The sequence below is a fragment of the Saccopteryx leptura genome, chromosome X, assembly GCF_036850995.1.
Source record: "Saccopteryx leptura isolate mSacLep1 chromosome X, mSacLep1_pri_phased_curated, whole genome shotgun sequence".
Classification (NCBI taxonomy): domain Eukaryota; kingdom Metazoa; phylum Chordata; class Mammalia; order Chiroptera; family Emballonuridae; genus Saccopteryx; species Saccopteryx leptura.
Genome location: NC_089516.1, coordinates 110,847,065 through 110,858,965, shown reverse-complemented (window position 1 = coordinate 110,858,965; position 11,901 = coordinate 110,847,065). Strand labels below are relative to the sequence as shown.

The 11,901-nt window shown below is 46.0% G+C and overlaps 1 long non-coding RNA gene across 1 annotated transcript; it reads right to left on the bottom strand.

Annotated features, from left to right (window-relative positions):
* Positions 1-7,200: 7,200 nt before the first annotated feature.
* LOC136385829 (uncharacterized) lies at positions 7,201-8,922 on the bottom strand. Its single transcript, XR_010747872.1, has 3 exons — positions 8,451-8,922; positions 7,812-8,136; positions 7,201-7,781 (listed from the first exon to the last, which is right to left on the bottom strand). It is a non-coding gene; the product is annotated as an uncharacterized lncRNA (long non-coding RNA).
* Positions 8,923-11,901: the final 2,979 nt, after the last annotated feature.

Here is an 11,901-nt window from a genome sequence, read left to right as displayed (position 1 = left end):
ACATAGAAGAAAACATAGATTCTAAACTCATGGACCTTCGTTTTAAAGAGCATTTTATGAATTTGACTCCAAAGGCAAGAGAAGTGAAGGCAAAGATAAATAAGTGGGACCACATCAGACTAAGAAGTTTTTGCACAGCAAGAGAAACTGATAACAAAATATACAGACAGCCAACTAAATGGGAAATAATATTTTCAAACAACAGCTCAGATAAGGGTCTAATATCCAAAATATACAAAGAACTCATAAAACTCAACAACAAACAAACAATCCAATAAAAAAAATGCGGAGGACATGAACAGACACTTCTCCCAGGAAGAAATACAAATGGCCAACAGATATATGAAAAGATGCTCATCTTCATTGGTTATTAGAGAAATGGAGATCAAAACTACAATAAGATACCACCTCACACCTGTTAGATTAGCTATTATCAACAAGACAGGTAATAGCAAATGTTGGAGAGGCTGTGGAGAAAAAGGAACCTTCATCCACTGTTGGTGGGAATATAAAGTAATATAACCATTATGGAAGAAAGGATGGTGGTTCCTCAAAAAACTAAAAGTAGAACTACCATATGACCCAGCAATCCCTCTACTGGGTATATACCCCCAAAACTCAAAAACATTGGTATGTAAAGACACATGCAGCTCCATGTTCATTGCAGCATTGTTCACAGTGGCCAAGACATGGAAACAACCAAAAAGCCCTTCAATAGATGAGTGGATAAAGAAGATGTGGTACATATATACTATGGAATACTACTCAGACATAAGAAATGATGACATCGGAACATTTACAACAAAATGGTGGGATCTTGATAACATCATACTGAGTGAAATAAGTAAATCAGAAAAAACTTAGAACTGCATGATTCCATACATAGGTGGGACATAAAAATACGACTAAGAGACATGGACAAGAGTGTGGTGGTTGTGGGGGGGGGGAAGAGAGTGAGGTAGAGGGGCACAAAGAAAACCAGATAGAAGGTGACAGAGGACAATTTGACTTTCGGTTATGGGTATGCAACATAATTGAATGACACGATAACCTGGAGATGTTTTCTTTGAACATATGTACCCTGATTTATTAATGTCACCCCATTAAAATTAATAAAAATTTATATATATAAAGACTTGTCGTGAGCCTGATGCAGCCATCAGAAGAGCCACATCTGGCTCGCGAGCCATAGGTTTCCAACCCCTTGGTTAACAGGTAGAAATGAGTCTGGGCAGGTGAAGCCAGATCACCAAGGGTTTTACAAGCCATGCTGTGGGTTTGAATCTTATCCTTAAAGCAAAGGGGTGGGGTGGGTGGGAAGAAGGGGAGTAAAAGAGGGTTTGAACCTGGGACAGGCTCTTTGGTTGAAGTGTGGTAAGATGATTATAGTTGTGTTTTAGAGACCTCTGTGGCCCCTGGTGTAAAATGGATGAGGAGAGAAGAGATTTGGGAAGTCAGCCAGAAGGGTGCAAACAGAATGAGGATCTGAACAAGGCAGTGGTAGCAAGAAGAGAGGGAGAGGTATTTAGGACAGAATAAATGGGGAGGAAAGTGCCAGAAGATCGAAGTTAGCACCTTGACAGAAGAAAGTGAATTAGTACTTGTTGTGGACCATTAATGGCAAAAAGCCATTATAGATTCGAGGCTTGGCAGGGGGCTAAGTTCTCCCCCCTCCATCTCCATATTTGGCTTTGATGCTGAGTGTTTGCACCCACTCCATTTGTTTCCTTGGGTTGCAGGAAGCAATATACATGCCCTTCCTCTGACTCTTTGTTTATTTCAGATGTTTGTAAATTTCACTAATGTATCCTGTTTTTCCTTGGGAGAGTTCCTGTCTTAGCCTTTGATGTGCAACTTTGTATCAGGGTCCTTGATTTGCATAGGTCTATATTGTCGGGAGCCAATCAACAACTGCTGGCTGACAAGGTCACAGCAGGAGAAGACCCACAACTGCTGGCTGACAAGGTCACAGCAGAAGAAGATCAAAAACTGCTGATTGACAAAGTCACAGCAGAGAAGACCAATGGCTGCGGGTTGACGAAGTCATCCAAAGGAGAGACACAACGATACTTCCCCCTTTGACTTTTTGAATTAATCTGGCCTTATATCCTCCCTTTTTCTGGGTGTGTGCTATTATTTATGGCACAGGGATAATAGTACCGTGCTTTCCCTGTAGATTCGTAGTAATTTCTTTGGAAATGAGACAGAGGATGTGAGTTCCACAGAAAAGCCTGTAAGCCCCTTGAACTGGGCTCATAGACATAAGAGGCTGGCTATGATATCCCTCGTAAAGGGTTAAGTTTGTAGGAGAATTCCTTCTTAATTGTAGCATCCACTGGGTACGAGAACAAATGTTGGAGACTTTCAGGAGTTAAGATGTTACTTTATTGGCCAGTTTAACCTGCGCAGGGGCGAACTCCCGAGATGTCTGGAGACACCTTGCCCACAAGGAGCTGCAAATGGGAGCCGCGCCTGGAGCTTACAGCCAGGCCCTTATATATCCTAAGTGAGCAAGCATAGACAGAAGCAGATGTGGCAGTTTAGCTATTGGCTAGGGAGGTCACATGCAGCATAGCAACAGGGGCCGGCATAGCAACAGGGGCCGGTTTTAGCTTAGTGGCGAATTTCAAACCTAAACTTCTGATAAGGGTCTCTGACCTTCTTTGTTCCCAGCCTCACAGGAGCCATATCAGCACTTACTGTTCCTGCAATAGTTACACTCTTTGGCAGCTCCAGTACTCCCTGAATCTAACATTCCCCCATCTCTTTTGGGCATAGATCAAACCCTTGATTCTTCATCATTGGGGAGAATGGTATAAGGCTGGGGCTCATGAGAATTTTCTACTTTAGCTGTAGCTATAAGCTAATTGGGTCTTATACACTGGCTAGTGATTAGCCTACTACGCCTCTCACAATGGTCAACGATGAGCTCAGGGGGAGAGGGGTATTTATAGGCGAAATCTATAAGGTTACAATGTTTTCAGCACATTTGTACAATATCTTTGCAAAAGTACACAAGCACACACTGTTTTAAGATAATAAACTGCTTTCCTGCAATATCTGCAGGGCTGATACACAAGGAACGTGTCCTGCCTTGTATTTTTCTTCTCTGCACTAACTTCTTACAACTTGCACAAACCTTCTGCAACTTACACAAACCTTCTGCAACTTACATAAACCTTTAACTTTTATGCACTTTCTTATCCAGAAATAACTGGCCTTCATAACAACTTGCTTTTCCCTTTTCTTTTCAAAAGTACCTCTATACTTTATACTTTCTATTATCAAAACTATACAATTCTTTTCTAGTCAAAACTCTTGATTTAAAAATCTTTAACCTTTAGTAACAATTAAGTTGACTTTCTTTTTATCCTAGTTTCCCTTTTCCTAAAGCCTGATTAAAAGAGTCCTTAGTTAGTTCCTCTAGGCATTAGCCATGCGTGGACCAGTTAACTTCTGGTTTGTGGCTGAAGCAGGGCATGCTGTCCTTCTCAGGGTCAGCTTACAAGGGTTGGGGGGGTCAGTCTTCGCTGTCCATAAAGGTGTCTCTGCTGGGACTGCAAGCTTCAGCCGGCTGCGGTGGACCCAGGCGGGTATGCCTTCTACCTTGGCAGTAGTGGGGGTGCTCAGGATCATGGTGTGTGGACCCGTCTACGTGGGAGTCAGTCCTTGGGTGGCGTACTTCTAGAAGTGCCTCTTGGACAGTCTTTGAACAGTTTGCTGAGTAACCTGTAAAACCTTCTTATGTCCTACTTTCTACAGCACAGACGTATCCCTTGATGGGGCCGGGAAGCCTGGCAGGCTTTCAGTTCAATGACCTTTCTTTCTACTCTGGAGCAGGGCCTGCAAGGACTTGAGGAAATTATGATTAGAAATCTCTAGTTCCCCTCTGGTCAATCGAGGTACAAGGGGCACAGGTTGCCCAAATAAGATTTCATAAGGGGTCTATTTATTGAGATAGGGGGTACATCTGGTTCTAAAAAGGGCGAAAGGGAGGAGCTCAACCTAGTTTTCGCCGGTCTCCCCTCTCAGCTTAATTATAGTTTCCTTCAGAATCCTGTTCATTCTTTCTACCTGTGCTGAACTTTGGGGCCTATAAATGCAATGCAATTTCTAATTAATACCTAACTTTGTGTCTAATTCTTGAGATATCCTGGATATGAATGGAGGTCCATTGTCTGATCCTAGGGCTAGGGGAATGCCATGTCTAGGTATGATTTCCCTTAATAAGACTTTGTAGACTGTGGAAGCAGCCTCTCCTCACGTGGGGAATGCTTCCACCTATCCTGAGGTGTCTAATAATACTAGTAGATACTTATAACCTGACTTCCCAGGGGTCATATCTGTGAAATCTATTTCCTACAGTTCTCCCGGAGCTTTCCCCCAATACCTCATAAAGGGGGGTAGCTTCTTATTCTGTGCATTTACTCTGGCACAGATGCTGCACCTCGAGACAATGGAGTGGACAATATCTCTGATGTTGGGCCCTACATAATACTTCCTACTATTTCTCTTACTATTCCCTGGGGTAAACAGAGCCAGGAGTCTGGAAGCTCTATCTCTCCCTGCTGATTTTTCTTCCCTTTCAACTGCATCCCTTCCTGCTCTTCTTCTGGGGAATATCTAGGATCCGGAGGTAGCGTTGGCTTAGGCAGCAATGGCAGAAGGCTTTCTTGTGGCCTAGTGGCTGCCCCTCTCTGGTGTCCTTTGCAGTGGATGATTGCAACTTTGGTAGGTAGCCAAATGGCGTTTAGGAGGGCAAGAATTTCATTGCGATTTTTAATGTCTTTCCCCCTGCTGTCTGTAAGCCTCTCTCCTTGTATATGGCTCCATGAACATGGGCAGTGGCGAATGCATACCGGCTGTCAGTATAGATGTTGGTAACTTTTCCCTCTGCTATCTGTAAGGCTCAGGTTAGTCCTATTAGCTCTGCCCTTTGTGCAGATGTTCCTGCGGGCAGTGCTTTCTGCCACAGGACCTTATTTTCCATGGCCACTGCTGCCCCTGCATGTCGCTGTCCATCCTTAATAAAACTGCTCCCGTCTGTAAAGAGGGTCAGGTCTGCCTTCCCATATGCTTGATCCCTTAAGTCCGGGCGGGAGCCAGTTACTGTGTCAAGGATTTGTTTGCAACTGTGGACCAAAGTGGAGTCACTGGGTTCAGGGCAGCAGTTTTGAGGAACTGAACAGATCGAGGGTTCAGCAGCTGAGCCTGATACTGCACTAGCCGCACATTAGATAGCCACCAGTCAGGAGGTGCTTGTAGCACTTGCTCTACGTAGTGCTCCTCAATGACTTTGATGTCCTGCCCTAAAGTTAATTTACTAGCCTCCTTGACTAGTATGGAGGTGGCAGCAAGTGCCCTCAGACATGTTGGCCATCCCGAGGCTACAGGATCAAGTCTCTTGGACAGATAGGCGACAGGCCTCTTCTACGGCCCAAGTTCCTGGCTCAGTACCCCTAAGGCTACGCCTCCCTTTTCTGCTATAAATAGCTGAAAGGGTTTGGCCAGATCTGGCAGGGCCAAAGCTGGGGCAGCCGCCAGGACCTCTTTCAGCGCTTGGAACGCTTGCTTCTTCTTATCTGTCTATGTGAACTGCTCTTCCTTACCCCTGGTCAGTTCGTGCAGGGGTTCAGCTAGTTCTGCAAAGCCTAATATCCACAATTGGCAGTATCCTACTGCACCTTGGAATTCTCGTACCTGTCTCTTGTTAGTAGGCTCAGGGATCTGCAAGACCGTCTGAATTCACTGGCTGGATAATGTCCTTTGCCCTCCCTGTAAGTTATAACCCAAATAACTTACAGTTTGCGTCACAATCTGGGCCTTCTTGGCGAAGACTCGATACTCCATTCGCCCGAGATCTTGTAGCAGGTCTAAGGTAGCTTCCTTACACTCTCCTTCATCCTTGGCAGCTATGAGGATGTCATCCACATACTGGAGCAGTACAATTGACGGATGGGAGAAGCGGAAAGCCTGCAGATCTTTGCTGAGGGCTTCATTAAAAATGGTGGGGGAATTCTTAAACCCTTGTGGTAGTCTGGTCCAAGTGAACTGCCCCACTAGTCTATTATCTGGGTCATTCTATTCAAAGGCAAAGATTCCTTGGCTCTGAGGTGCCAGGGGAATACAAAAGAAGGCATCCTTCAAATTCAGGGCAGAATAATAGATATGAGTTGGAGGCAATGAGCTCAGTAAGGTATACGGGTTGGGCACCGTGGGATGAATAGTCTCTACCTGTGCATTCACCTCCCGCAAGTCCTGGACCGGACGATAGTCTTGGCTCCCCGGTTTCTGGACAGGAAGCAGCGGGGTGTTCCAGGCTGATTGGCACCTTCGAAGGATGCCTGCCTCCAGCAGGCGTTGGAAGTGCCGGGTGATTCCCTGTTTAGCTCGGGCTGGGACCGGGTACTGCCTGATCTTAACCAGTCTAGCAGTGCTAAGCAGTTGCACCAGGACAGGCGGTTGGTGAGCAGCCAAACCTGGGGGGTTGGTTTCCGCCCAAACCTCAAGTACCCAGGCACACAGGGCATCTGGAACCCCTTCCTTGGCCTCCTGTCGGAAGGTTATGGTGGCCTGAAGTTTCTGCAATAAGTCCCTTCCAAGCAGTGGGTAAGGGCAGTCTGGAATGACTAGGAAAGAATGGGTGATGGTGCCTCGACCTAAGTCAGTAATTCTTGTGGTGGCCTATGGGTAGGCTTCTGCTTTGTCCGTTGCCCCTCTTAGTAGTTGTCTTCTGCATCTGGCCCTGTGGTTTCTTTAGGACTGAGTAGGTGGCTCCCATGTCGACTAGGAAGTCTATTAGTTTTCCTTCGACTGTTAAGGTGACCATGGGCTCCTGGGAGCTGGCAGGAATGGAGCCCTGGCCCCATCAGTCTAAGGTTTGGAGCAAGACCTCTGGGCCCTGTCTTGGCCCTTGGCTGTTGGTCTTTAACCTTGGACACTGTCTTTTCTAGTGCCTTTTCTCTTTACAATAGGCACATTGATCTTTTGCTATTCACCGTCCCTGGCCCTTTTGCTGTCCCCCTTTCCCTTTGGGAGGAGGTTTCTGGGCAGTGGCAGCAATCAGAATTTTGGCAATTTCCTTCGCCCTGCCAACCTCTGGATCATCCCTATTGACATACATCTTCTGGGATATCTCTAATAGCTTGCTTCTATTCTCTCCCTCGAACCCCTCAATCTTCTGAAGCTTTTCCCTAATATCTGAAGCGGCCTGAGTCACAAAGGCTATATTTACTAGTCTCCTGTTCTCTTCTGCCTCAGGATCTAGAGGGGTATATACTCTATAAGCCCCTATGAGTCTCTCTAGAAAGGCTGCTGGGGATTCCTCTCTTCCCTGGATGACTTCACTTACTTTACTAAAGTTGGTTGACTTTCTAGCTGCTGCCTTGAGCCCCCTCAACAGAGCCCGGCGATACTGGAGGAGCGCGTCCCTTCCCCCAGCGGTATTAAGGTTCCAGGTAGGAGGTTGAGACGGGAGAACGTCTTCTATTTCCCTTCTTCCCTCCTAAGTTTCCCTTTCTTCTCCTAATACTGCCTTAGCTGCTTCTCTCATTATTCTGTCCCTTTCTTCAGAAGTGAAGAGGGTTTGTAAAATCTGCTGACAATCATCCCATGTGGGCTGATGGGTCCTAAAAAATGGTCTCAAGGAGAGATATTAGTCCCTGAGGTTTCTCGGAAAATGGGGGATTCTGATGTTTCCAATTGTATAAATCACTAGTGGAAAAAGGCACATAGATGAGGCGAGGAGGTGCCCGTGGGCCAGCATCTGGTGCCAGCGGCGCCTCCTGGAGGAGGAGGCAAAATGGCTGCACCTCCCGGAGGAGGAGGCAAAATGGCTGCCCTCCCGGAGGAGGAGACAAAATGGCTGTATCTACCCACACATCCATATACAGGTATTGGTCTGGGTGGGGAGCCCTATAGACCGTGGCTCTGACAGCAAACAAAATTGGAAGGTCAAAAGTGCCCTCTGTGGGCTGTCCTACATTAAATGCAGGCTATTCCAGCTGGCTCAAGGTCGGGAGGAAACCTGGACTTGGCTGCGGACCTCCGTACCCCTGAGCCCTCTTCTGGAAATCAGAAAAATTCTTCAACAGGCACTCGAGCAGGGATCCTGGCACAGACTCCTGTTGTCCCATCCTAGATGAATCAGGAATAATGAGAAAGGGTAGGATACAGGCAACACACACTATTAACACAAGGAACACACTGGTCTCTCTCACACTCAACTCAGTCATTTGAGCTCAGACAAAACGCAGCGCAGCGCAAAACGGATTCCTAATGTGACCGGTCACTCCTAAAGTTAACAAATCCAAATATCCAAATTTCAGAGAGCGGCGTCCCGCTTCTGAAAGCCCTGGGTGGATTACCGGCAGCGTCCTACCTACCACCTCAGGATTGTGTGCTCCGGAGCCCAAAATCAAACCAAATGAGGATCCTCCGTGAATACTTACTCAGCTCGAGCTGTCCTTCCGGTCTCCAACCCAAAACTCCGCCAAGGGAGAATCCCGGGCGAGCCCCCAAAATGTAGCATCCACCGGGTACGAGAACAAATGTTGGAGACTTTCAGGAGTTAAGATGTTACTTTATTGGCCAGTTTAACCTGCGCAGGGGCGAACTCCCGAGATGTCTGGAGACACCTTGCCCACAAGGAGCTGCAAATGGGAGCCGCGCCTGGAGCTTACAGCCAGGCCCTTATATATCCTAAGTGAGCAAGCATAGACAGAAGCAGATGTGGCAGTTTAGCTATTGGCTAGGGAGGTCACATGCAGCATAGCAACAGGGGCCGGCATAGCAACAGGGGCCGGTTTTAGCTTAGTGGCGAATTTCAAACCTAAACTTCTGATAAGGGTCTCTGACCTTCTTTGTTCCCAGCCTCACAGGAGCCATATCAGCACTTACTGTTCCTGCAATAGTTACACTCTTTGGCAGCTCCAGTACTCCCTGAATCTAACATCAATCATGTTAGAAAGAATAGATTGTGACTTGTGAATGGGTAGGAGGCAGTGGCTGTGCACAGAGTGCCTTTCGGCCTTCAGTTAATTCAACATTTTCCTCCCTAGCCTTTTCATGTGATAGAGTAGAGAAACATTCCTTTCTTCTTGCTTATTTGATCTGAAGATAGTAGTACACTCTGAGAAGAATAGAGTCAGAACTTAACTAGTGTTTAAATATAATAAATAAGTAATATTTGACTAGACAATAGTATCTTAGGTAAGGTATAGTAAAATGGTCCATTGTGTGGCCTAGGATGAGAGCGCAGTCGGCAAGAAAAGAATGTTTTACTAAGAGAATTGTCTTTTGACTAAAGGCAATTGCTAGGCTTTCTCAAAGAGATGTTCTCATGAGATTTATATACTTTTCAAAATTCTTTAATAATGAGAGGAATGTAGGGGAATCCATAGAAGTAATAACAGTTAATGTCTTATGTTGCTACTAGGCTGTCTTGCAAGTGCAGTCTGTATATCTTTGAATGAAAGCTATTCTTAATGTTATGTCAATTTCTTAATAGGCAAGCCTTTTAGAATCTTGTGAGAAAAAGTAGGACACTGCATAAACTCAAAGCCATTTACCTGAGCAAGCGGTGGTCCATTGTTAGTCCTTAATGATTTCGTCTGCTAATCTCTCTCTGCCCCTTAACTCACAACAGCAGTAAAGTTAGTTAACTATTAGTACTAATACCTTAAAAGCTTTTACCGATGTTATTATCGCTATGCAAGTGCACTATTTTGTACTTTGAATGATTTGCTACCTGGTTTGTGATTTATAGATATAAATTAACTGTTATCTGAAAACATGTAAACATAGTGAAACAAAAGCAATAATTAACACCATGTAATTGTAACTCAGTGTGTGTGTATAAAAAGGGAGCTATACTAGCATTTGGCAGAGATGCCTGGCAGTAAATGCTAACCGGAGAATAAAGAGAAAGAAAAGAATTCGGCTCTCTCACTCGATTTCGCCGACGCCGTCTCCTCCTGTGGGACCCCTGGATCCCCCCCGGGGCTGGACCCCGGCACTATATAATAAAGCCAACTGGGGCTATGAGGTACTCAGATGCTGCCAGGCAGTTTGAGGAGTCCTCCCGGTCCCATCGGTTTTGTTTTGACAAGTGTGTTTCCTCAATTCCGCACCGTTATTTGGAGCCGCGCTGGTCAAGTACTCCCACACAAACAAAAGTCAATGACATTTGCCACTAACCAAGTAGAAAATAGAGCCTTGTGATGGGTGTAGTAGTGAGAAATTGTCCAGAGGTGAATGAACAGTAAATCATGTATGTGTCAGCTGTGTGATATGGCAGTCAAGAAAGCAAATGTCTTAGGGAGCTCAAGTTGAATAGTCTAGTGTTTAGTTAGACAAAGGACGTGACAGTCTTGGTCTGCTCTGTATAGAAGGGTCTGTGCTCTGGAGTTGGGTGCATGGAGAGAGGTGTAGGACATACTCACTTTCCACCTTCCAGTTTCGAAAGATGTAAAGGAATGGCTGCAAACTCAAAGAAGAACCTTGAACCCAGGTCTTTGGAACAACAGAGCCTGGAAGAACTGTGGGGTCAGAAGATTTGTCTTCAAATTCTTGAACCACCATGGGAAGAGGGACAAAACTGGCTTTGCGTGGCCTTTAGCAGGCAGAAGTTACCAGGGTGCCAGTTTCACTCAGCCTCAAATTGAGGCAGAGACCAAGCTGCAGTCTCAGGGGCTAGTGCAGTGGTTCTCAAAGTGTGCGCCCTAGGAGATTTCCGGGTGTGCTCTACGGTATTCCAGAAAAATATGTGCTTTTTGGGGACCAAAAAACCAACAGGGCTTTTGGAGTTTAGATTTTTGGGGGACAGAGACATGGGGAATTGGCTGTAAGCTGACAGTTTGCCCAACCCCTCACCTCACTTGCCTGATTAGGTTGCAAAAGGCTGTTAAGCTGTAGTGCTGGCTTGTTTACACTACCCCCATGTTCCCCAGAAAGACTGGAGGCAAGTTTCTTCTATCCTTTGTTTGGTGTAAAGTTAAGATGATATGGGTGGTGGGGGTTTTCTGCACTTCGTAAAATTCTTTGGTTGCCTTGGAAACGTGATCATAGACCATTGATTTGCTAATGGCCTCACTTTGCTCTATAAATAAAGCAAGATGCTGTTTTGGGGCACGCTTTGTTCTGCCAGCAGCAATTACAGGGTCCTCCCAACCCTATATTTTCTTAATTCTGCACCGTTCCCACTTGAGACCTGGAATTATTAGCTGCGCTGGTTTGCAGCATGTGCCCAGATAGAAAAATAAATATAGTTACTCTATTATTTCATTTGGAAATACTCATACATTTCATTATGGAAATACTGCTTTTTGTTAACACATCATTATTACATTTATTATTAACATATCATTATATTATATTTGGATAAATACACCCAAATAAAATTGATAGATTTATCAAAAAGAAGCGTGATATTGAAGAATCCGATTCTGGAAATGAGCAAAAGTTAAGTGTAAATAAAATAGGACTTAAGGCCCTGGCCGGTTGGCTCAGCGGTAGAGCGTCGGCCTGGTGTGCGGGGGGACCCGGGTTCGATTCCCGGCCAGGGCACATAGGAGAAGCGCCCATCTGCTTCTCCACCCCCCTCCCCTCCTTCCTCTCTGTCTCTCTCTTCCCCTCCTGCAGCCAAGGCTCCATTGGAGCAAAGATGGCCCGGGCGCTGGGGATGGCTCCTTGGCCTCTGCCCCAGGTGCTAGAGTGGCTCTGGTCCCGGCAGAGCGACGCCCCGGAGGGGCAGAGCATCGCCCCCTGGTGGGCAAAGCGTCGCCCCTGGTGGGTGTGCCGGGTGGATCCCGGTCGGGCGCATGCGGGAGTCTGTCTGACTGTCTCTCCCCGTTTCCAGCTTCAGAAAAATACAAAAAAAAAAATAGGACTTAAAGGCTGACA